General features: G+C 45.9%; 1 long non-coding RNA gene across 1 annotated transcript; it reads left to right on the top strand.

Annotated features, from left to right (window-relative positions):
• The first annotated feature begins 10,059 nt into the window (after positions 1-10,059).
• On the top strand, positions 10,060-23,152 carry LOC117853422 (uncharacterized). Its single transcript, XR_011898017.1, has 4 exons — positions 10,060-10,357; positions 10,476-10,560; positions 22,558-22,649; positions 22,781-23,152. It is a non-coding gene; the product is annotated as an uncharacterized lncRNA (long non-coding RNA).
• The last annotated feature ends 4,448 nt before the right edge of the window (positions 23,153-27,600 follow it).

Consider the following 27,600-nt stretch of genomic DNA (forward strand, 5'->3'; position numbering starts at 1 on the left):
TCACGAACAACTCGCTTGGATAGCCAGGGGACCTTCTAGCACAATCGTGAAATTTCAAGGTTACGAGATAAATGGTTATACATTTTACATGACAGCCGAAGACCAAAAAAGTACCAACCAAAATAGTGGTGTCTGTATAGATACCATCGACAACAATAGGAGCAAGGACTCGTATTATGGTTTCATAGAGGAGATCTAGGAACTCAAACATGGACCGTTGAACATCTCTCTATTTCGTTGCTAATGGGTGAAGCTAACTAGAGGTGGCGTAACAAAAGATCAGTATGGAATAACAATAGTGGACCTGACCAAGACTGGATACAATAATGAACCATTCATCCTTGCCAATAATGTGCATCAGGTTTTCTATGTGAAGGACATGTCTAGCAAACCCAAGAAAAATTCAGAGATAAAGAAAAACCATGGGAGCTAAAGTGCCACATAGTTCTTCCAGGTAAAAGAAAAATCATGGGAGTCGAGGACAAAATAGACCAGTCAGATAATTATGATCAGTTTGATGGCATGCCTCCATTCGCTGTCGAAGTTAACCCAAGCATCATGCTATCCAAAGAAGAGGCTCCGTACTTACACCGTGATCATGAGCAAGGAATATTTGAATGCACTAAATATGGTGCACCTTTATGTAATGCTCTATAGCCATCAGAACCTTTCAATTATATTGTAATGCTCTATGGTGAACCTTTATTCGATCAATATAACAATGTCAACTTAACCACATACATCAATTGCATTTTTTTGCATGTTAAAATTATTTAATTGAAGAGTTTATTGATGATAGTGATGCATTAAAATAATTATTTTAGAAACTTAGTGAACTAGTATAGAATTAATGACCGATTCAAACTTATTTTAAATATACTTGCTAATTTAATATATTTTTGCATGTTCAAAACATGTAAAGTTTTTATTTTTCTTTAAAAAAACTAGTGCAAAACAACTTAAAACATATATAAATTTAAATTACAAAAGCAGCGGGAAATGAAAGAGGGGGGGGGACTAAAGGGTGCTTTTTTTGATCTCCCGCGCGAAAAGCACCCTTTAGTCTCGGTTGAATTTTCAACCGGGACTAAAGCCCCCCAGTCCCTAGTTGAATTTGCAACTGGGACTAAAGGCCCTTTGGTCCCGGTTGCAAAGTCAACCCGGAACTAGGGGGGTTATAATTGTGGCGAAACCGCCCAAATTAACTTGGCTAAAATGCACTTAAGTCGCCTAACACGCGATCATGCACTTTAAGCAAGTCAACTTGGTCGTTCATCAGATTTCATCCGATAAACCACTTACACTTTAAGCAAATCATGCACTTGGCTTTTTTGAAATATCGGAACTCGTTGGTAGTTAATGTGAACAAAAGGTCATTTAGACTATAAACAGTCATGCACTTGGCTTTTTTGCATCAATATCCAAATATTAGGTATTTTATGAATTTATGGTCGATCAAAGTTCCAGCATGTAACATGCTTTCACTTGTAGTTATCTGAGGGCTTACTATGAGGAATCTTATTAGAGGCATTTCAATTCCTAGTATCTTGTATTTCAAATTTCAAGAGCAAGTAAGATAATTTTAATGTTTGGATGTAAGCAACGGTATATTTCACATGTATCTTATTAGAGGCTTATTGTGAAGATTTATCCTTCCTCGTTAATGGATCCCAATTATATTTCATGTGTGTCTTTCACAAGTTTCTTTTATACATTCTATGATTTCATGTTTATACATTAATTGTACTACTTGATATAATTTTTAAGTTAATGTATATATGATTACACGTGTGTTTAACTAATATCATTATTAGTTGAGATGGGAGACGAAGAGCATGCAAGGTATATAGTGGAGCAGATTATTGCTGGCGGTAGTGGCTCCAACGTTCCAAGAACCTACACTGAGGATGAGAGTAGCTAGACGGACATGTTCCTCAACATGTCCGGTGATGGCAATGATGAGCCTGAGCACGGCGTTGATGACAATGAGGAACAAAATCTTGCCGTGATGGAAGGTTCCAACGAGGTATATATCATTTTCATTGTTTTACCCCATCTATAATTTCATATTCGTTATTACTATGTACTAATTAATGAATCTTGAACTGTTAGCCTTCTTGATCGATGAAGGGAAATAAGCCACGAGGTCGTACATAGATAATGGGGGGAAGGCTTCACATCACCAAAGTGACAGAAGAGGGCCAGCCAATTGCTCTCGAAAATGTGGCTAGAAAGTTTGTGAGTCAATACGGGACTATTGTAAGGGACAACGTGCCCATCAGCATTAGAGAATGGAAGGGTAAACAAATATGATACATACGTGCTCCCGTAGACACCAAAGAATATGTTGTGGGAAGATGTCAAGAAACACTTCACATTTCCTAATAGTGTCGAAGAAATAGTTGTGAAAGACTGGATGCTGAAGAAGATGGCAACCCAATTCCAGACTTTCAAGAATAATCTGGATGCCAACTTTATCAAGAAGGGCCGAACTCTAGATTTGAATGACTTGCCAAAACATTGAAGATGCTAAAGTGGGAAAGTTGAAGGTTGATAGAGAGAACAATGAGCTCACTTTGGCGCTCGGGAATCCTGAACACCCAGGACGTTGCCGAGGTTTCGGGGTCGTTCTGTGGAAGTTTGCTTTCCGTAGGGACATCGACACATACAGAAACCGGAAGAGAAGAAAGGAACAACAAGAAGAGAGCTGGCGGCACATGTTAGAAGCTAAAGTGCATTCACAAGAAGTAAAAATGCAGGAAGAAATTAATCGGCGAGTGGCCCTAGCAGTTACTAAGATGGCCCAATCTAGAGCGCTGCCGGATCCCAACGTCGTCATCAGCCCTTCTCAACGCCGAAGCAACTGTGCTTCCATAGGGGTCCCCGATGAGAACATGCCAAGACTACCCATGGTTGCGTAGGACAACCAACGGTACCCTATGGATGACATCATTCAGTGCACCTCATGTGAGATGTATAGAGCATTTGGTAACATCACTATTAAGGTATATATATATATATATAATTTATGCAATTATCTCAATTGATCCACACCTCGGGAGTTTAATAACTTTTTTATTTCTTATATATGTATAGGTGGCGTACGAAAGTGCTTTACCAATCCTGCCAGGGCAGACAAGCCATGGCATGGAAGTTCCACCTGGCTACTCCAGCGTTCGCCTAGATCAGATTTGTGATAGTCAATATGAAGGCCTAGAGCTCGACCTCCCAAGAGGTGATGGGGAAAGGGCACTAAGAGATGCACTTCACGGTATCATTATATGGCACAAACGCTACATCATCATCCCCAACAAGGAGGCATCATTGCTCCCATAGATCCCCTGCAGCCACCATCTCCTCAGAACTCAAGACCGTCATCTCCAGCACATCCACCTCCAGGACCATCATCACCACCGGGACCGTCGCATCCTGCTCGATCACTGTCTCCATCTCCATCAAATCCTGGTGGTGCGAGCGACGACAACCAAAACACCCCTCCACGATCACCATCGCTGGGATTAAAATCTAGTGCGAGCAAGGAACCTGCAGCACCTCTTAAGAAGTCACGACCGCCGCCTTCCAATCCAAGGCAGCCAAAGGCAAAAGAACCTGTTAAGAAAACAAAGAAGTCTGAACCCATTCAGAAGCTAGCAAGCGATATGACTTCTGAGGAGTTGTAGGAGGCATTTCAAGCATATGTAAGGGAGTGGTTTGGAAAAAAAGTTGCAGAAAGAAAAGCAAAGGAGATGAAGCCTAAGCCGGTAGATCTAGCAAAATAAAAAAATTTATTGGCATGAAAATAGACTTTACTATCGAACTACGAGCATTCGTTAGTTAAGTCTCATCAGAAGAAAAAACGAGGAGAGTCATCTTCCAGTCATACTGTCCCCCAGCTCGGGGAGCAAGCAGATAAAGACGCTCAAGCTATAGCAACAATGCCCTTGGAATAACAAATTAGGGTCATTACATTTATGGAAGATATAGGTATGTCGCTTGCTGAAGTTCTAGGGCAAGCTGAACCACCAGCTCCAGAAAAGATTGTACCTAAATGACCTTTTGAGGTAGGCAAGCCTCTAGTAAATCCTAAATTGGTACAAAAGCTCTCTATGAAGATGTATGAATTCCATCAATGGTACATGGAGCAGTCGGCCAAGGAAAGGGTCGTGTTCGCTCTTCGTGTTAAACCGATTGACTTTTTCGGCGAAGGTGAGAAACTCCTGTGGTACCAATTCAAGGATATATATGAAGTGTACCATCAGGATGCTCTTGATGTCTCTCTCATCGACACCTGGGTTTTGTAAGTGTGTGGTTATCAAGATGTAAATTTTGGCTCAGATTAGTATTTTGTGTGTGTGCGTCGTCCTACTAACTTTGTCTTCCATTTTATGTAGGATGCTAATTCAGAGGTGCCGTAGAGAACCGTACTTCAGCGTTGGCTTCATGGATCCATCGCTCGTTAACCAAGATTAGATACGGGATCAACCAAAGCCTACATTAGATGAAATATACAATTTCTTGAGCAACAAAATTACAAGCAATACATACTACTGCTATACAACTTTAAGTAAGTGTGGGTACCATCTATTTTCGTTTTCCTTTTCCTTATCTAATTAATGTTAGTTAGTTCTAATATGAACATTTATGTATGTAGTTTTCACTGGATTCTCCATGTAATTATGATTGATAAAAGCAATGTTATTGTGTTCGATTCATTGAGGAAACCACCGGTGGAGTACAAAGACATTCAAGACATGCTAAACTTGTAATAATTCTAGACCTTTATCTCTATGCAAAAGTTTGTTTCCTAAATTGTCACCTAACACTGTATCATTCATTATTTTAATTCACAGCGCATGGAAATGATTCCGTAAGACTCACCATGGTGAATTCAAAGAAAAACTTACATTCACTACAACGTTCCCGGTACGTATAAGTTTGCACATTGTGTACATTCTATAACACGAATATTTTATAACTTGTTTTTTCGCACTAAAGTGCTTGAGACAGGAACAAGGCAATAATTTATGTGGATACTACGTCTGTGAGCACATGAACAGTTTTGTGTGGGACAAGGTGATATCGGACAATATAGTTGTACGTAAAATACTACTATTAATAATGAATTGTTTTCTAGCTCCTTATATTTAATTGTTCGTGTAACATTCCAATATTTCCAAATTACAGATGTTGCATATTAAAGAAGAACTCTTGGAGAAGGAGAGCCTTTTGGCAATCCAAGAAGGTCTCATAAGATTTCTGGTCCTAAAAGAGAATTTTATTACGATGGACATTCAGTAGCCGAATGGAGCAGCACCACAACGAGAGGATCCTAAGAATGAACAGGGTCAATTATTGTATATATAGTAATTGTATAAATACTAGTTTGATGTGTATAATATACTAAGAATTGTATATATATAGTACTATCATGAAATATATATACGACTTGCATACAATACAAGCGTATACGTGTAAGTAGTGTACGCTATGGATGTATACATATATATATATGTGAAGCAACAATTAGCATTAATATAGAAAAGAATTTAAAAAGGAAAAAAGATATTTAGTCCCGATTGGGAATACCAATCGGGACTAAAGGGGCGCATGCTTGCGCCTGCTAGCGGCCCCTTTAGTCCCAGGACTAAAGACAACCCCCTTTGTCCTGAATAGATAGTCCCAGTTCAATTTTCGGAATCTATAACCCTATCCAACCGGGAGTAAAGGTGAGTTTTCCACCAGTAGTCCGTACAACTACTAGACCCAAAATGAGAATAATTTGGTGGCAGTGATGCAGTTTGGAGATTAATTTGGTACAGTACTAGTACAACTACTAGTGAAAACCAAGTCAAAAAAATTGGACCAGCCCGAGCCCGTCCAGACAATTTATTTGATTTTATTTTCAATTAAAAAGATCCAGAAGCCCGAGCCTAGCCCGACAACGCCCATAGGATGATCATGGGTATAAATTTTCAGCTCAAAACAAATCAAGCTTTTTTTTCAACTCGGTCCACGAAATGCTCATGTCTACATACAACAATTTTAAAGAAGAGCTCTTGAAAAGCAAAACCAAGTAAGGATACGACTAATTAAGGGCTAAACCTCTCAAAAGACAAGCACCCATGCTTGGTGCAGATCTTCATAGCCATAATCTTCGGCATGCAACAAACCCACTTCAAAAGTAGCATGTTGTTCTTCTTTTGCAGGATGCTCCAGAAGTGTATCCAATAAGTTACCCTGAAAATAACCTACAAGTAAGAGTATAATATTTTTTTATCAAATGTCATGTCATGCATATTATGAAAAAAGTGTATTTTTCATCTCTTAAGTATTGCAAAAGTGTGGGATTCATCCCTCATGTTTCATTAGGAGCAAATCAGCCCTTCAACTAACTAAACTGGGGCATCATCCCCATCTTAGTTTAACAATAATTTAGTATTATATAATATCAGTTTTAGCCATATAATCATTTTTCTAATCACTACTTAGCCACGTCTTATTTTGCGTCAATCGCTATAACAATTCGGTGTGATTCGGTTCCATTGATTTTCTTTAAAAAAAATTTATGGGTATTTACCTAATTTTTTTCTAGGTTTTACTCATTACATCGCTAAACATTGACTCATCATATGATTATGTGGCATAAACTGCCATCAGATGGTGTAAGGAAAATGGCCCTTGACCATAATGATTTTGGTGATTAATGACAACATGGTCATTGAGACTAATGTGTTTGCAAGATGTACCATTGTAGGTGTTTCTAGGTCCCAAGGATGAATCCCAAATCCATCAAAATAAAAAGAAAAAGAAAGATTTAGAAGAATTCTATGACATCCAAATGATAAAAAAAACTTAGAGATAGTCTTTTTCTAAGGCGTATAATTGATGGTAGTGAAGTCGGGATAAAGACACGCGAAGACTTGAAGCGAATCCTGCTGGAAATATGCAGCGACACATTCCACCGATTCATACGGTGACCATTGGATAAGGCACCGAATTAGTCGGTGACATGAAAAACAGCAGCATGTTATAGCCATTCATCATCAGCAGCAAACATCACAGCAGTAACAAGTTTCATAAGATGGCATGTTATATCCATTCATTATAATTTGGCCTGATGAGTGACATTATGCCTTTAATCATCCCTGATGAGTTTTGATGAGTTTTCTTCTATATTTGGCATCCAGCATTGATTGATTGATCATATTCACCACATTGGTGGCCTTGTCCAGGTGTCCCTTTCACCTTCTGAAGCTCAGCGGCAGTCTCTTCAAGCTCCATGCTAGCCTTTTCGTATTTTTTCCTTCCACTTCCTGGCATCTTAATCGTTGTAAGGGTTTTCCATTTTCTTCAGCAATGCATCATTTCTCATTTTCTTCCTCGTGTTCGTCAAGGAATTGGTTGACTCCCCAAAGTATCTCTTCTTCAAGTGCAGTTCATAGGTTGTGTCATTGGCCTCCTTCTTAGCAATTCTCCATGCTTCTTCCCATGATTTTTCCTTCCTCTTCATTAGCTTCATCAGAGCACCTTTAGTCCTAGCATCCCATTCAGGATCAACGCACATTTCTTCCCTTCATTCTACAAACACCGATTACATTCATACAATTCGTCATTTACAACACTAACATCAAAAGTAAAAGCAAGGTTTATTAGAATTGAAACAAGTTATCGTTTACCTCGCAGCAGCATGCATACCGGCGTCCAGGGTTGTCAAATGTCCAATTATACCTCACATAGAAAGGCAACCCGTGCTTGCACTTGTTTTTAGGATCCACAACGATAACATCACGATCGGGCGACGGCGAGCTATAGCTATCAGTGACTCCAAGCACCTGTGGAAGCTAATAAAATACACGAACCTATCAAATTATAAACTACTCCCTCCATTTCAAATTGTCGGTCGTTTATAAATGATTTTTGCTATGCACCTATGGGAGCTGATTCTTTGAGAGAAGTGATTTTGTGGCTGAAAGTGATTCTCTAGCATAAACTCTTAAAATCAGGATGGAGAATCACTTCCTAAACTATAGCCTATCAACTTCTAACACCAATCGGAATGCAAATCTAAGGGTACAACAAAATTAGAATTTAGTATCTTCAACCCAGATCCCCAAATCCAAAAATCCCCTTTCCTAGGACGATAAAGGAAAGTAGCGGCACAAAATAGGGGATTGACCTGACCGGAGCTCCTCCTTGTCCTTCCTTCGCCACTAGGCCCGCTATGATTCGCCATTCCCACTGGGGGAGGTTGCAAATCTGCGCACCGAGGCTAGCTCTAGTCTTTGCCACAACCAACAGGAGCACGGTGCTGGTGAGTCTCTTGTAGTAGTGTACGTTGTGTCGAGAAATGAGAAATATACCCCAGGCTTAGGCCTGTAACTGGCATTTGGACCACACCTATTAGAACCAAAATATATAAAATGTGTTCTTTCAAAAAAACATACATAGTTCATGTCTTAGTGGTAGTGCTGTCTGAGCACATCCAAGAGGTCAAATATTCGAGCCTTGCTATCGACACTATTTCTTTTTTATTTTCCTTTCTTGTTTTCATCTCAGACTAACATAACTTACCAAAACTTCTGCCACCAACTCACCTGAAACTTACATGTGGGATCCGGTTGCGGTAAAAACTTCCCACTCGATCGGTAACAGACGGGAGGAGGACGTTTTCCTTTTTATTTTACCACTCTATTTATGAGCTTAAACATACATATGGGACCCTGGTTAGTTTATGATGTTTTCACGGACCTTACATCATCACAAAACCACCATTTAACAGCGAGTGATGATTTCTTTTTGGCTACAATGGCACATTTTATGACGTTCCGTAACTTTATCATTAAATTTGTTCGGATGTCAAACTTTATAACATTTCATCCAGAAACGTCATAAATCTATGACGAGAATAAATGTGTCATAAAATTTTTGACATAGATCAATATATTTCTCGCAGTGTACCATCCTTCCAGTACTCCCGTCATTTTAGCGTCCTCTTTGATAAATTATATTTCCAACTCGTGATCTGCAATTGCAATTATTTAAACTTCTTATATGTACAAGACCGCGGGCTTTAAGAAAAAACAATGGTTCCAAATAAAATCAACACACTAGCTCAAATTAAAGCAACGACAAGCAAACTCGAGAGCTGCGGTTATGAGACTGTCTTCTTGCGCATCTTCCTTCTAAGTGGTTCGGTTCAGTAGCTACCATACCAAACTTAAAACTGTGTCTTTATCAAATTCAAATAATTGTGAAGCCCAAACAAAATATTGCTCTGCGGCAACACCCCACCCCGTGTTTTCTAGTGCAATCTTCACTTGTGGACAAGTTTTTTTAAATTGCACGCGCAATTAGTTGCCTATTTTTATTCCATTTTCAAGGTGCATACACATTTAATTATCATTATTCTCTTTTTTTCCAAAGTGCATGCACGAATATTTAATCGCTTTTGTTTTGTCCTTTCCAAGTTTCATGCGCATGGCTTCCAATCACAATTAACACATTTAATTAGAGACACAAGATTTTTTTCTCATAACTACTACACTACTTAATTAAGGATGGAGTACTTGTTTTAGATTCACTCAGTACCACACAAGGATTTTAGGACACTTACATATTTACTATAATATTATGCATTAAAACAATTGTATCCTACTTTGTTGTTCTCTTCGTCCCTAAATATAAGGATTTATGGGATCTAAGAATAAATTAAATACATAAGGGAAACTATTTCATGCCTCCAATTAAAGCAATTGTGACAAAATTATGATTGTTAGCTCTTGATTTTATGGCGCAATGAGTGCGGCTCTTGATTAGTTACCTAAAAGTACTTATATTTTTTTTGACGAAATTGAAATGCTAAAAGTTCTATCTCTATCTCTTCTCTACAATTTTACAATTAAAAAATGTAAGAAGGGGACTTTTTTTCTCGTGCGACCCGCGGGTGGCCGAGCCTTCGCTTCGCCAACTTGCAAGTCTTGCCGTTGGATTGATTTTCTTCCGCTAAATCCCTTGATCTCCGCATAAAATTCCTCTCTGTTCCTCTCCGCGCGTGGATGACCGTCCAGCACGCTGCTTCTCCGATCCAGAAAACAATCGAGCCCGTCGGATGGTCCGCGCCGCCCGCGTTGCCTCACCACGCCCCCGCAACACCCGCGAGGCCTCGATGTCATCGTCCAGGAGGGCGCGCTCTGATCCTCCTCCGCCGGGCCCCGATCCGATTAAAGAGAACCGTCGACAGCGAGACGAAGCGGCTCCTCGACTCCCCCGTCTTCCTTCCCCAAACTTCTTCGCCTGTTCGTCTGCGCATTCGATTCGATCTGTCTAGCGCGGCCTCATCAAGACATTCCAATCCAAGGTAAGTCTAGATATGGATGTGTCTTTGTTATTTCGTGAGATTAACCCCTTATCCCTTTCCGATCGAATGTTACTAATTTGCAACTTGCATCTATCTGTCCGATGTCTGCTGGTGCAAGGATGGTCGGCAAGAGAGGACCAGATCGAGGGCGAGGGATCAAGCTCGAATCAAGCGCGGATGTCTTCGTCTTCCAGGCCGTGAAGGTATCGTCCCTGACTGGATGTAAAAAGACCCTAATCTAACATTATTTAGATGTATACGACATATTGCTCTTCTCCATAGTGGCTGCAGTGGCTGTTTCTTTGTTGTGGAGATCAGTTCCTAATGGATAGATCTCATAGCTATTGCCCATCATTGATGAACTAAGAATAGACTGGTTTTAACTGCATGCCTGCACGTCAAAAGGCTTTAACCTATAACTAATCAAGCATGTAGTTATGGGAGCATGATAAAGCCATAGATGAATGCGTGTCAAAATATATCTTTGTCAACCATAGATGGAGAACAGAAATAAATCTTAAACCTACAACTAATCAAGCGTGCAGTTAATGCACATCAACAGGTGATCCAGGCGCTACATTCTCAGGTGGAGCAAAGAAATAAATTTTTAGGATAGCTTTAACCAAATAATGCAATTACTTGGCCTTAATTGTCGGGCCTTAGTTGTTGTCACTGTTGGTATTTCTTAATGCTACGAATAAATCCGCAAATGCATGAATATACCATTGTAATATTTCACCCGGCGTTATTTATATTTTCCTAAGGGATGGCATTGGTGTAAAAGAATTTATCGAATACATATCCAGATCATAAGCTTAACTAATAGGCCAAAATTCATACAGGGGTAAGCCATGATAAATATATGAGGGTAATGTGACACACACAAGCCAATCTCAAGAATAAAGAAGAAAAAGAATAAGCCTAAGGTTAGCGGGAGCAAGGCATACAAGAGGTCCTAGTGGCAACTATCTATACTAGCAAGGGTCATACAAGCATATGGTCAGAGCTAACTCTAAGCATACAGCATAACGTGGAGAATACCCGGCCCTGGTCTACCAAGGCAAAATATCTTTCAGAACTCCTACACCATACTCGAACATGGGGACTACAAGGGACGGACAGGGATGTCACCACCTGCTGCCTACCCCTCAGATCATGGGGCACAATCATATTTGATGGATTCCAATGCGCCCGAGCACCACGCTCGTACACGTGATCACTACTCTAGCCTCTTCGGAACCCCGACTATGATGATCGACATGCATAGAACAAGAGCAAGCCCGAAGGCACAACAAACCGATCGATAAAATAGACTCAGCCTAAGCATATGAGTATAACTTAGTAAAGCACAAGACATGGCATAATATACTACTGAAATAGCATAGCATCTATACTCTTTATAGATAGGATACCGACAAGTCGAGTATAAAGCCATACCGAGAACTGGAGGTTACATCCCCAACCAACCCGAAGAATAGCTTAGCACTACAAGAATTTAACTCTAGCCTAACTCCACTAGCCTAAGGATTACATGAGTAGCAAGAGAGAGGGAGAGAGGCTTCAAGTGTGGTGTGTGTGAGAGGGGGCTCCTCCTCCTCTCTTTATAGGTCTGTAGAGACGGTTCCCGAGAGGCATCTTCGAGGAATATTCCTCCACCACCTTTGGGAGTCAACCAGGGACCGCCACGTGGAGGATGAGGATGAGGGACGCCCATCCAGGTTTAGCCGAACCAAGGGTTCGGCCGACCTTGGGTTGGGCCGCCTCGCCACCACCTTTGTGTGGCGGGCTTCGTGGTAGGCCTTAGTCATTACCCTTGTGGACCCATGCGGGATTGGGTTGATTTGTGTGGCGGAACCGTCCTAATTAACTTAGCTAAAGCACAATTAAGTCGCGTAACACATGATCATGTGCTTTAATCAAGTTAACTCGGCAGTCCATCAAATTTCATCCGATAAACCACTCCACAGGACCGAGAAAGCATAGCTCACATGAAGGTGAGTGGTTCCAGAGAATACAATAGATCATCCAAATTAAACAAGTACATTAATTCATTACAACATCAGGTTCGAAATTCAAACATAGTTTGCAAAGTTCTTAAGCAGCAGAAATAAACAAACGGAAGCTAGCGTCGATGTCGGCCGTCACGACGAGGCCGATCATGACATCAATTGTCCCTGTCCTCGCCATCCGAGGAGGGATCCCACTCGATCGTCCACCCAGGAGGAAGCTGGGGAGGCCAAGTGCCACTTGCAGCAAACTCAGAGATGTCAACATCACCTAAAAGATGTGCCACAAGCAAGGCTGAGCAACTATGCTCAACAAGACTTAACCGTCAGGTGGTAACTACTCCACCAACATCTAGACATGCAAGGCTTTCTGGCTGAGGGGTTTGTTTTTGCCAAAAGCAACTAGTGTAGGTCCTTACTTTCCATATTTTAGCCACAAGTTCTACGTTCAATTACCAATCTAAGTTAGCAGCTATACTAAACAAGCATAGTTTTCCAAACAATTAGTACAAATAACCACATTAGATCATCATCATCTTTCATTCTTACTCAATGTAGCATAGCGATCAAGTAGTCCCAAACTGTGAGAGGCAGACGAATCGATTCGAGTTTCTTAACCATGCATGGTGAACCTAATCTCACAACATCCGCGCACCACGAAGGGTCGCTTCCTTTGTCGGCTGTCGCCATCAATCCCCAGACCCGTGTCGGGCCCACTTCCCTTGGTACAAGGCTCCACAGACCCGGCGTCTGTCGTTCTATGACCGCACTTGTCACCACATGCGGCCACAAGGAAACTTCATTCCAGAGACAGTGGATCGAACTGCTCACGTCTTGGTTCAATCAGGTACTAGGCTTCCCTATCTCATACTAGGTATGAGATTAGTACTTTCAAACACTTGATCACGAACACCAACCCTTTTCGACCTTAATCCAATTTCATGTAGACAGACGGAGCAATCCACCGACCACCAAAATAGTTCACAAAGCCCTACCCCATCCATCATCCCTATGGTTGATGCAAAAAGAAAGCAAGCAACTCCTATAACTCGCGAGTGACAGGAAATCACTCGACTTTTACCGAGTTCTGTTTAAGCATTGCAACTACGCGGCCTATCATACTAGTGTTCAGATCAAAGGAAACTAAGTCATGCATCTACGGTTTCAATCAACTCCTGGCATGCACAAGTTTAGAAAAACCGAGTTATGCTCCGGGGCTTGCCTTCAAGCGGGGCGATAGCGAACTGGTCCTCGGCGTGCACGAGCTCGACTCCTGCAGGCGGCTGCTTAGCTACGACTTCGTCTTCTGGTGCCGGGTGAAGTTCGTACGTTTCGTCTACGAGGTTCAGCTCTACATGAAATGCAATGTAAGGATAAGACACTTAGACGGTGATTTCAACAGTATTTGCAAGGATTTAAACCCAAAACTGTAGCAAAACTACAGGAAAAGGTGCAAAACTCACTTTATTGGACTCTACTCAGAATGAGGATTCCAACCAAAGTGATTTCACGTTTTTTTTTATTTTTTTCCTCAATTTCATATGTAATTTCCAAGTTTCTGTCGATTTAAAACGAGTTAAAAGAGTCGGATCGGGGAAAACTTACGATCTAACCCTTAGACTTAAGGAATAATTGTACCGGGATCCTCAGATTTACACAGAGAAGTCCTCAAAATTTTACACAGATACCCTCGGTCAAAAGAAAAAGACACAACCGAGCCCTCGGGCAAGGCAGACAGCACTCGGGTGAGGCGGACAGCACTCGGGCAAGGCGGACAGCACTCGGGCAAGGCGGACCAGGTCTGATTGCTTTTGCGGATTATTCAGGGTCGGGAAGAGCTGGAAACGGGTCAACAGCTCACCTTCGGTCCTACTGACGAGGTCTCGGGGTCGGGAAGAAACAAGCCGAGGCGGAATGGCGGAAGGCGGTAAGTTTCGGGCGGTGGCGATCCGGCAAGACAGGGGCCTCAGAGCCTCCTTGAGCAGGTCGGCGAGCTCTTCAAACAGGTCGACAAACTCCAAGCCACTCTGTCGCGGCGGCGATTGGTCGGCGCCTCCATTGGTGAGCTTGGACGCAATCTTGCCCTGGTTGGGCAGCAAGGATTTGGGGCTGGGGGGAGCAAAGTGGGTTTGCTGGGCACGCAGATCTGCTAGGTCTGCGCGTATGTGTGGTCGCGGCCATTAATGGCGGTGGCGCCATTGGCGGACAGGAGGGAGGGAAGGGTACTGCAGGCGAGGGCGCTGCAGGCGAGGTGAGAGGACGAGCGGTGTGATGCAAGTATGCGCGGGACTAGCGGCTCTGCCGGGGCATGCTACTGGCGAGGTGGGGCAAGGAGCTATCATTGCCTGCGCGGCGGTTGGTGGAGACGGCTGCGTCACGGGGCGCGCGTGCGAGCAGCGCGACTCGGGTGTGACGGGAGGGCCGGAAGGCGTTGGGGCGCGCGGTCGATTATCCGGGTGGGGTGGATGCGCGCGGGAGGCGAGGTGGTACCGGTGCGGCAGCGGCCGGTCTTCGGTCGCGGAGTGGCCAGGGCGACGGCGGAGCTGCTGGCAGTGCGCCTGGCGCGGTTGACGAGGTCTCGGGCGGGACAAGACGGGACAGAGCAAAGGACTGCGGGTCGTCGTCGCGTGCGACTGGGGAGCGAGGCGCATCAACCCATCTTGTCGCGGCCGGCAACTGGGCGAGGCGGCGCTCGCCAGCGAGGTCATGCCACGCGGCGGCGGCGCTCTGGAGCGCGGCGCACGTGCGCTCTGGCGCTGTCTAGCCAACGGATCCGCGAGATCCTTTGCCGAGCCCATCTTCAAGCCTCTAGATCTCCCAATTTTCAAACTGTGCCATGTTAACTCCCTTTACAAGGGTTGTAGTACATAGACCAAGGTCCAACTTTTATAATTTGACCGAGTTCAAAAACATGGTGGATTTGGAGATTCAAAGCTCCAAAGTTTGGAGGAACGCCAGTTTCAGGGCTTAGAGAAAAGAGGTGGTTTTGACTGGTTTTTAGGGTTTGGGGCTGAGTTGAGCTGTGGATCTGGGAAGCTTCGAAGGTGAATTGGACCATGGTCCAATTAGCAAAGTTGTTGTAGCAACTTAGTTCTCCAACTTTTACAAAGGGACTAACAAAGAATCTTCCAGAGGTTGAAGAAAAGAGGACAACCATTGGATTCAAGGTGAAACCGATCAAAGGAGCCCTTAGGTGGAGGGAGGGACGACTTCTCATGGGCGAGGTGCCCGCGAGCGCTGAGGCGGCCCCCCGCCGGTGACCACCTGGTCCCGGCGTCCACCCCCCATGGACGGTGAGCTTCCTCTCTCCTCTTCCTGGTCGTCTCCATGGACATATCCAATGTGGATCTTCGTCCAGGGCTCAATTTCTCCAGCAAGGTATGGTCCCTTTTGGGTGCTCGGATTTCGGCTCGTCCCTCCTCCACTTCTACGAGTTTTTGGCTCTTGGCTTCCTTTTCTCGGTCAAAGATCAAGCTTTCTGTAAGCAATGTGGCTTTTCTCCTCCAATCGGTCATTGGAGGATCATCGGACCTCTTTCAAGTTTCTGAAGTGGAAGATTGGATCTTCAAGTTTTGTGTTTCTTGCAAAGAAGTTGGGCTTCTCATCTATCAGATGGGATCTTCTCATTGTGATATCTTTAAAGTGGATTTCAACTTGTTTAATGAACGAGGTTTGCACTTCGCCAAATTGGTTATAGCAAATTCTCAAGGAACTCACTTTCCCTGGATTTCTATTTCCTCTAAGAAGACTCCTTTACCTTTAACTGGAGCCAATTCTTTGCCTCTTGGTCGATCTATGTTTCGTCAACGCTCACCACCATCAAAAGGGTTTCATGATGTTCGCTTTCCAGCTTCGGATCTCTCTGGTAATCGTTGGAACCAGATCAATTCTCTTGATGTGCGTACCCGGGTTCATGAACAGAGAGCACAGGAGATTCAAAATTCAAATCAATCCTCTCTTGGCATTAATTTGGACCTTAATTTGGGTCCAACAGGTCAATCTTTTAAGTCTGTCTTAATTGGTAGCTCGGGTCCTATGGCAACGGCTCCATTGGTTACAAATTGGGGAGTGAAGCTGGGCCAAACTCAGTGCTCCAGATGTCTATCTAATACCCATTCCAGAGATTCTTGTTTGAGGCCCATTCGTTGTGGCTCATGTTTTCGCTTGGGCCATTTTGCGGCAACCTGCAGATTTCGTCCACATTTTCCTGGGCTTTCCAAAGATACAGCTTCATTTCTGCCACCATGCCTGGATAACTGGTCATCTTTTCCGGTGAGCACCTGGTTTCGGAACGTGATCCCTATGACCAGTGGGTCCTCCAACGTCCAGGATGTGACAGTTGGTAATTTTTAAGAGTTGGGTCTCTCCCTGTTGGGTATACCGGCAACTGCCCCTAAGGAAACAATTTTTTGGAAACGTCCCCTCAGTGGCGTGGTTCCAGGCGGCGTCCCTTCGTCTTCCTCCCCGACCTCGGAGCCCACGCAAAAAGCTCCGCCACCTCCGCCGCCATTTGCAAACAGTGCACCCTCCACTCGCCCTACCCTCCCGCATTATCCCCAAAACTGCACTGAAGAGAATCCTCTGTCTTCTTTTGGACCATCGCTGGATCTGGCTGATCTCCAAGCAGCATTCATGGCTTACAAGTTCGTTAACCCAACACCCTTCATGCCGCGGGGGTGTCAGCGTCAAATGGTGGGCTTCCGCAAACCAATGTCACGGGTGGTTCTTGGTGGAGCGCGTCGGAATCAAAGTGATGTGGCCATTGCAAAGATTGAACCTCTCCCACAGCTTCAGGTATCTTTTCAGTACATACGGGAGCTTCTAGATGATTTTCTACGAAACCATAAGGGTCTTGCTATTCACTCAATTCAACCCTGTCCATATGGTCAAGCATATGTTCGATTTCACTTTGTGCATGACAAAGATTTTCTCATTGGGGGTGGTCAGCATCAATATGGTCAATACAGGATTTCTTTTTTGGACCACAACAGGGGTTGGAACAATAGACTCACCACTATGAATTGTGAGGCTTGGGTTATGCTTCTGGGACTCAATATTGATTATTGGACAAAATCAGACATAGAAAAAGCTGTGGCGGTTTTTGGGAGATTGTTAGTCTGGGAAGAAGACCCAAATAATCTGGCTCGTGTTATTGTTAAAGTCCGAGTAGTGGACTTAACTGAGATCCCCTGGTTCTTGGTATGTTCAGAGGGAGAAGACTTTGAAGGTAATTCATGGACTGTTCAATGTGAAATTCTGCAATACACATTGTTAGGGGTGGGGCCTGAAGATGAAAACCAACCTCCTGATGAAGTTGACCCACACATGTTTGATTTCTTTGGATATGGTCAACCTTCCAATGCCGCTGACCATAATGTCCAAGGTGCTGGTAATGGTGCAGTGCCTGCGCATGGTCCGGCTCAACAATGGGGTCTCTGGCCAGAGGGGCCTCAAGGACAGAATAATGCCCCTTTTATTGGGCTCCAACCACCCCCAGAAGTGCCTATTGTACAAGCTCTCCCAGCTAATCAGGAGCAACATGTTCCACCACACGATGCTAATCAAGATGTTTTGGTCCAGGATGCTAATCCTAATGGTCTAGATTTTGATCTAAATATGGCGGTGGATGATGATTTAGGAGGCATTGACAATTTAATACAAGCAGCAGATAATGAGGGTGCTGAAGACCCAATGGAGGATAATATGCAAATTATTGATGGGACAGACTTTTCAGGGAGTGATGACATTCCTCCTCATAACTTTAACAATGAACCTGTGCAAGTAGATGTGTTCATTCCCTAGAATAATGGTCAGCCCCTACACATGGTCCAGGATGAGGTCAATGAAAATGAGCTTCTGGGCGAAAATCAAGCTCAGGAAGGACACCATGGGCCTCAAAACATTCCAATGCATTTGAGCTTTGTACAAACTCTTGGGCCCTGTCAGGATCCTGTCTTCTTTCAAATGCAGAGTGTTAAACAATCTCAAGCCATTCAGACATCTGCAGAAATATATAATCATTGGGCAAAGTACTTTTCTTCAGGCACGACAGACTCTCAGGTACAAGTCCCCCCTGGCATGGTCTCATTTTTTTATGGCTCAACTCCTGAACCCTATGAGCTTTGTCTGGGCCAAGAACTTTTTATCTTCACCAGCTATGCTATTCCTCCATTCAGAGCCGGCTGTACAACTCAGTCTACCCAATAAATGTCCAAGGATTCCTCTAATCAGGGTAAGGGGCTCAAATCCAAAGATATCGTGTTTGAAGGGAATTTACACGGTGATATTGCAAGCTCTTCAGCTACTCCTTTCAGAGTTTTTGCAAGGTTCAAGGAAAACAACAAGGGTAAAACACTAGCGGAAGACTTCGTCGGGGTCGGACATCCCTGGTGAGGCCAACCGGGACATCACTGGTTCCTCTCCTCGCCGTCCGAGGAAGGATCCCACTCGACCGTCCAGCCTGGCGGGAGCTGGGGCGGCCAAGCACCAACCAGAGAGGGGTCGGGCGCAGCAACTTCACCTGAAAAACAGGAGCTACAACAAGGCTGAGCTACTAAGCTCAACAAGACTTAACCGATAGGAGTAACTACTCCTCCTTCTAGACATGCAGGGCTGTTTGGCTGAGGGGTTTATTTGCCAAAAGCACTAAGTAACCCTATTTTCAAGTTTTAGCTCCGGTTCTAGGTTCATTTACCAGTCTAGGTTGTGCCACCTATTCTAAGCATTCATAGAACCAAACAAGAGGTATAGATACATCAATAAACATGTCATCATCAGATTTCTCATTTACTCAGGGTGACATAGCGATCAAGCAATCTCAAACTGTGAAAGGCAGACAAATCGATTCGAGTTCTTTAACCATGCATGGTGAACCTAGCCTCACGACATCCACGTACCCGGAGGTCGCTTCCTGTGTCGGCCTTCCCCATCAATCCCCTAACCCGTGTCGGGCCCATTTCCTTTGGTGCAAGGTTCCACAGACCCGGCCTCTGCCGTTCTGTGACCACGCTTGCCACCACGTGCGACAACCAGCAGGGGAAACTCCGTTCCAAGAACAATGGGGCGACCGCTCACGTCTAGGTTCAATCCGGTACTAGGCTTCCTCATCCCATACTAAGTATGAGGCTAGTACTTTCAAACACTTGATCACGAACACCACCACTGTCGGGCCTTAGCAAGTTTTCATAGACAGACGGGGCGACCATCCGTCCACCAAAGAGTTACCAAAACCCTGCCCCATCCATCGTCCTTATAGTTATAACAGGAGAGTAAACATGCAACTCCTACAACTCGCGAGTGACAGGAAATCACTCGACTTTTACCGTCTCCTAGTTAAGCAATGCAGCTACTCGGTCCAACAGCTCGTGCTCAGATCATTGGGATGACTAAGTCATGCATCTAGGGTTTCACACAACTCCTATACGTAAATGCACAAGCATGTTACAGAAGGCATGCGCAAGTCTGGCAAAACACGTAGGATTTTCATGCAACCGGGGCTTGCCTTCAAGCAAGGAGGACGGGAACTGCTCGACTTCGGAGGCGACTTCGGCTTCGGAGGACAGGAGCTCGGCTACAGCTTCTTCTTCTGGCGCCGGGTGAAGCTCGTAGAAGCCGTCGGCGAGGTGCAGCTCTACACGAATGCAATGCAAGGGTTAGCATAGATAGTTATTTCAACAGCAACACTGGCTCGCCTGAGCCCAGAAACTCGCGACAAAGAGCAGGAGGTTATGGTGGTTCAAGAGAGCTGATGATGATCAAGAGGTAAGGGTAGGAAAGGAACTCATGATCTGATCCTTGAACCAGAGGATGTGATATACTGGGGGTCCTTAGACGCAAGCGTTGAAGGGTTCCCCAGTTTTACACATACACCCTCGGGTTGAAGAAAAAGACCACAGCCGAACCCTCGGGCGAGGCGGATATAAGGGTCGGCGGAACAGATAGGGTCGGGCGAGACGAACCCGGGGTCGGGCGGATAGGAGGGGTCGGGCGAGGCGGACTGGGGTCGGCAACTCACCTTCTTCCTGAAAGGAAAGCTTGGGGTCGGGAAGAAGCAGACTTGGGCGGAGGGACTAAAGCTTCGAACAAGGGCTAAGACTGGGAAAGCTACGGCGGCGGCGGTGCTTCTTGCAGATCACAAGAGAGCTTTTACGCAGCACGGAGGAGCACGCGGCTGGGTGACTTGGAGAAACTGAGAGAGAACTGAGAGAAGAACTCCTCAAGAACTGGGTGGGTGGCGCTAGGAGCTTGAGCAGAGAGCGAGAGAATGGCTAGGGCAACAATGGCGGAGGGAACTCCGGCGACGGGGGCATTCCTTTTATAGCTGCTGGAGCAGAGGAAAGGAAGCGGTGCGGGAGAGAGAGAAGGGGAGTGGCGCGAAGGCTGGGGAGAGGCAATGGAGTGCTCTGCCGGGGCGGCGATTGAGCGAAGAGGGCGGTGGTGCAGAACTTCGGGGGTGACGCCAGCGATCATTGCGTTCTGCCGTCAGGGCGGCGTAGGAGCGGGTAGACTGGTGGTTGAGATTTGGCGGAAAGCGTGCATCGTCGTGCGGAAGATTTGATAGAAGCGACCGGTTTAACGGCGCTAGAATCGAGGGCGCACAGGTGAGAAGACAGGCGGACGCGGGCGCGCGGGCGAGCGCGGAACAACAGATTGTCGGGCGGCTTCTGACAGAGCGGGGGAAAGGAGCTGTCGCGGCCGCGGTCGGGGTTGGCGGTGGAGGAATCATCGTGTAGCGGCGACCGGGCGGCGCGACTGTGGCTGAAGGGACGGAAAAGACGGGCGACATCGGGCTCTGGGGCCGGGATCTGGCGGCGTGATGATGGGCGCGGGAGGCGAGGCTCTGCAGAAAGGGGTGCAGAGGGCTTCCGCTGCCATTGGGGAAGGGGGCGCGAGAACCCACTCGGTCGCTTGCCAGAGACAAAGGGACTTTCTGATGTTCTGCTCAACTTTATAAAGATAAACCCGCCCTAAGGCGTCAGGTCGGGCTGATTTTCCAGACTTAGCCGAAATTGCTAAAGGAGACTGAGTTGACCAAACCAGGGAACTTTGACCTGGATTTTGGAGAAAACAACACAGATTGGTATACCGGGTTTTTGATGGGCTTCTTATGAGGGGAAAAAGGGTACTTTCCCTTGCCTGAAAGTTGCCAAAGCTCTTCTCTAAGCACAAGGACTTGTTCTTAAGATTAAAACGCCGTTTAAGCACCCAGGTTGTTACAATTTGCTTTGGCATGTGGGCCTCCTTAACTGTCGTGTACGCGTCAAGTGTTCTATGTGTTTCATCCGCATTTGCATTGGTTTCCTCTCTTGTATACACTTGTATCTCTTAAATAACTTATTTGCCAATACATGTAGAACTGGGTTATTGATAATGAGTAAGGAATGTTAGTTTTGTTCTATTCTTTGAGTAGTGTGACGGTCGGATTTCTGACATAAGTACCGTCAACAGTCACATCATGATATGTGATACATACTTCCACTTAAGGTATATTATACTTTGCTTTTTTAATTCAGCTCCACGTTCGTTTTGACACCTACCTGTCATATGCATTACCAAGTGCTTAGTTTGGCTAGCTTTTAAGAACTGAAATTTCAGACTTCTTTGATGAATGGCATCGGCTCCGGCCGCAGCAATTTCTTGGGTGCATATAAAATACAGATACAAATTTTGCTTAGGTATAGCGGCTTCATGTACTTGTAAATCGATCATCTCCCAACATCACATGGCCTAATCAGTAATTAGCAGTTGACTTATAGTGTACGCTGCTGAACATTGCCAACATCACATGGCCTAATCAGTCATTAAAATTGGAACCTAGGAATTCGTGTATCTGTAGTTTGTACTTCATTTTCCTGCATGCCTCTGTGTTCATATTTAGCTTTATACATAGTTGGTTGCATGCCAATACCAACACTACTTTGTAGCATCAGCCAGTTACTTATCGTCGCCTAGCATCTTACCATGTTGTTGTTGACCCAGTTGTTATCGTGTACTCGGTTGAGGAACCAGTTACTTATCGTCGCCTAGCATCTTACCATGTTGATTCCTATGCAATTATTCATCCCTCTGTTTATGATGCAGTTGTTGACCCAGCTGTTATCGTGTACTCGGTTGAGGAACCAGTTACTTATCGTCGCCTAGCATCTTACCATGTTGATTACTATGCAATTATTCATCCCTCTGCTTATGATGCAGTTGTTGACCCAGTTATTATCGTGTACTCGGTTGAGGATGTAGTCCACGAAGGTGTCCCGGCCCTGCTGTGCTACTTAGTGGTAATCAAGCTGGTAAGTATCCTATTTTTTGTTTCAAAGTGCAAATAGTCTCTCTGCATAATCTCTCTTCTTTTATACAATTATCCGGATGTATTTTGATGCTCATATATTGCCCCAAATAATGTATGTACTTGGTGATGCAGTTTCTCACCCGGTGGTGGCTGCGAATGAGGACCATGTTTCATCGAACGACGAGTTGTTTGATCGGAGGATATCGATGAAGCAAAGAGATTGCACTAAGAAACTTTTGAAAAAGAAATCTGATCCGCTATACATTCATGACAAAGATTTGGATGTGCTATTGGTGCCGAATCAAGACAACGGTCCTTTGGATATCGTACCTAATTTTATTTTGTTTGTTTAATTCAGTAACTACAATCTTGGATTAAATACTTATTTCATATTTATGCTTGTTTTCATATTTATTGCCATGTTGAATCATGTGTATTGCAATATAAATGTTTTACGATCCTAGTTTTGGGATAAAGTTTAAGTTAGAACTTGGGGTCTCTGTATTTAGAGATCGAGGGAGTGTATTACATGAAATTACAACTATAGAGAAAGGTGCCAACATACATTGGATCGGGATTAGACTCAACACAAGCTATATTTGTATATTCGCAATCACATTATCTTCCTAGCTAAATATACTTGCTACTCATCTCTGCTATATTTGTATTCGAATTCTAGATTTCTGGCCAGCGGTGGATAATAAGCAACTTGTAGGTGCTCGATCGCGTACAACTGCGCATGGCATGGGCGCGGGGCGCACGGCACTGTGGTCGGCGGTTAGGCAGGCGCCGGGTCGCCTCCATCCGACGCGGATGCGTGCGGCCAAGTCGGTCGCTGTCCCGGGTCGCCTTTCGGCGACGCTGGCGGGCCCCGCGGCGCTCGCGGCACCAGGTCATCAGGGAGTTCAGAGACGTGCACGCCCGCAAGGCCTGTCTCCTGATGCGCTACGCGATTGCTGGCCGGGTGGCGCTTCGGATACCCAAAGGAAGGCGATTCTGCCTCCGCAGCCTTTCGATCGTCGCCACTTGGTAGGTATTTTATTTGTAGTGGCACTTGCAGTTGTATTCTAGCATTTTAGTACATTTTATTGGGTGTTCAGATCCTGTGATTTGCAATCATTGGAGGAGATGACCAGGAAGTCGACAAGAATGGGGTCATTTCTGTCCCACTCTTAGGTGCCGCTTTTCCACCAAAAACGAAAAAAAACTACTGGACATGACTCGATTGAGGGAAAAATTAAGAAAGTTTTTATGATGTAGCCAATTTTTATTTCTGGACTCTCTGCACAATGATGACCGGTAGAAATCCAAAAAATGACATTTGAATAGCTGGGATTATGCCTTTACTGCTACAATCTTGAACTGATGTTTCAAACGCCCACCAAAATCTCGACATTAGTGAGCCAGCGATGGCTATCCTAGGATGAGAACTGAGGCTCTGATTGTATCCGATTATTTCCCGTTTATTGGTGGAAATAAGCGATAAACCCACCCAAATGCCTTACTTATTTCCCGCTTATCACGTAAGCCGCTTAGTTGAAAATCCGGAATAGAACTAGCAGGGCGCTTATCTCGTGCGCGGGTCTGGATACGCTTCTGGGGCAAGCGGACCGTTTTTCCGCAGTATCCTCAGCCACCGACGCCTCCATCGTCCGCCCCCGAGCCTCCCGCAACCGCCGTCGCTCCCGTCCGCTCCAGATCCCGCCGCCGCCGCCGTTGCTTGGGTCGCTCGGGCCGCCTCCCGACCTCCGTCGGGCTCGGCCCCCGCCACCGGCTGCCCCTGCCACCAGGGCTCGGCCCCCGCCTCCGGCCGCGCCGCCTGGGCTCGGATCCCGCCACCGGACGCCCGTGCCGCCCGCGCTCGGCCCCCGCCACCGGCCGCCCGTGCCGCCCGCGGTCCCTGCCGCATTAGAATATTTGCTCATTGTGATATAACATATAAATATAACATGCAGGTAAGTACTATCTTGTTGACTCTGGATATCCTAATAGAAAAGGATTTCTTGCACCCTACAAGGGACAGAGGTATCATGTTTCTGAATGGCAGCATGGTCAACATCCGGTAGGATTGAAAGCAGTGTTTAATCATGCACATTCATCCCTTAGAAATGTGATTGAGCGATCATTTGGAGTTCTAAAGATGAAGTGGCGCATTCTCTTGAATTTGCCCAGTTATCAGGTTAACAAGCAGTCGAAAATTATAGTTGCTTGTATGGCCCTTCACAATTTCATCAGAGATAGTGCCGTACATGACGTGCATTTTGAAGAGGATTTTCAGGAAGATGATGGTAATTCAACCCAACCTAGCACAGATGGTGGTGGTGGTGCTTTAGGAGATGACATTGATATGGGTGCATTGCGTGATGCTATTGCTGTCACTATGGTTTCGTGATTCGTTGTTGTACCCATGATGGATGTTTCCATACTAGACCGATCTATCGTATGAATTTCATATTATTGTAATGTAATTTCTATTTAACAAACTCCAAAGGTATTAGAAATTTTGTCTTCTCCTCAGATTCATAATAAAAATGAGCTATTATCAGTCTTAGGGGCATTCAGATCAATTTACCAATCAGGACAGACAATCGACACAAAATAATCAGGATTGCCAAACACCCTGCTTATCTAGACAGCAGATTCTCCAGACAGCAGGCTTATCAGATAAGCTTGCTTGCCAGATAAGCGAGTTCCAGAAAAGCGTATACAAATAGGGCTTGAGTAGTTACACGACGTGATTCGTTACCTACCGCAAGATTGCTGCTATAAGTGGTGGTGGCCTCTAATCCAGTACTGAGGACGCAACTCATCATGATGATAGACGGTGAACTACTGTTGTCGGCCAGCTCTCGTGTGGGATACTGCTCAGCTCTATTTAATCCAACCCATGATTTGAGGCCCTCTCTTTAAATAGGATTAGTGAAAGCAAACTGTCGCATATAAAAGGAAAACAATTTTCAATAATTCAAGGAATTGCCAGATGATTAATTAATTTGGATAACGCAGGGAACAATAGAACATATTTGCTACGAGTCCTGCAAGACAGACAACTAATAAAATTCAAACATTTAGCGCTAAGCAGTCGCCATTCGATATGGTAACTTCGCCAACAGAAACAGGTGTGCGTTTATACACATTTATGGAGCGAGTGTACGTGCGTACAGGGCTGTGTGAATCGTGTCGTCATTTGAAGAAAACTGCACGTACGGGTTGTTTGGCTAGTTCCACAAACTCACATTAATAACACTTATAATTCAGGGATTCCACAAAATTGACGTGCAAGGATGCCGCTAATTATAAAGAGCCCTAGAGGTCAAGAATGGATCACCCACCCGATGCCCCTCCCACGGTGGCCGCGCCACCGCTCCCCCCGGATCGGATCTGGCCGCCCAGCCCCACCATCAACCATCCCCGCAGCCAGCCGCCACCCGGATCCAGCCCACCAACTCATTCGCCCAAGCCACCTCCAGCCACAGCACCTGGGAACCCTTCTTCCTTGACTCCCCCCACCACCTCCTCACCATGGCCGGCCGATCCTCGATGAGATGGATTGGGTGCCTGCCACGTCGGATCCACCCGGCGCCATGCCGGATCTTAACCCGTGCCACGTCGGATCTGAAGCCTTCCTACGCAGAGATGGCCCGTTGCGGCAGCCGCACACCGCCGTACCCCACCCCAACGTGTCAACCACCCACAGTATTTACTCCGCCAAGCTACCCCCTCGCCGGGGCAGCATTCACTGCGCCAACCAACAAAGGACGAAGGGCGTTGAGGAGGCACGACACGATGCAGTGAGCAGTGATGAACCGCGACGCGGTGCTCCTACCGAGCAGGGCTGGTCAGAGGTCAGACGGGGGAAAGAGGCGCGCTCCGGAGGTTCGCTCCAACCCACGCCAAAGTGACGGTTGACATGACCGGCCTTCATGGCTACGCAGGGCTAGCCAACAACCTGCTAGAAGAACCACCCCCCCCCCCCCCGTGGTGCTCAAGGCCTTCCAGAGAGCCACCGCGGGCCGCTGCTTCGTGTGCCTCAGCTCTGGCCATCGCGCTTCCGCCTGCAGAGATTCGCTGCTTCCGCTATCATTGTTCCGGGCACAAAGAACGCGCCTGCCGCTCCACGCCACGCCACCAACCTCAGTCATCAGGTTCACGGCTGCACCCTACACCACCACCTCCTCCACCTCCACCTCCCCCTCTGCTGCTGCCGCCACCCCTCCTCCCACGCCACCACCTCCTCCACCTCCTCCACCTCCTCCCCCGCTGCCGAGGCAACAACCCACCAGGATGGCGATTGGCGACCCCCACACGCGGCCGGACGAGGAGACAGTTTTCATCCCCAACTCCTTCGACCTAGAGCGTGACGTCCCCGACTGGGAGGGCTGCTCGATGGTGCCTTGGGCCCTGCACCTACCGCGGGGAGCAGGAGCTAGCGACATCTATCAAAGACCTGCTGCTGGAGAAGCTCCACCTACAGCGAGGCGATGTCGTCATCACCGCTCACCAGCATGAGCCATTTCTGGTTCGCTTCCAGAACATGGCGCAGTGTGCAGTGGCAAGAGACCGTGGCCGCTTCAAGGGCCATGGCATCGACATCTGCCTGTGGCAGTGGCGCAACCTGAGTCACACACTGGGGATCAGGCTCTTCTTCCGAGTGCGCCTATACCTCGACGGCATCCTCGGCCATGCTTGAACGCTGGATATCGTCGAACGCGTCATCAGCTCCAAATGCGCTCTCCAGTGCATCAACACCGACCTCGTCCAGCCGGCGGACACACGCCACATCGACCTATATGCCTGGTCTGCCAACCCGAGCGACATCCCCAAGCGGGTGTGGCTGGTCTTCACCCACAAATCGTCGGCCAAGTCTTCGCTGGTGACTGTTCTACGTTCACCTCCGGAGAAATGGCAGCAAGGCATAAGGTACGAGGTCTTCATCCACCTTGACCTCTTGG

This window comes from Setaria viridis, chromosome 4 (genome assembly GCF_005286985.2).
Source record: "Setaria viridis chromosome 4, Setaria_viridis_v4.0, whole genome shotgun sequence".
NCBI lineage: Eukaryota > Viridiplantae > Streptophyta > Magnoliopsida > Poales > Poaceae > Setaria > Setaria viridis.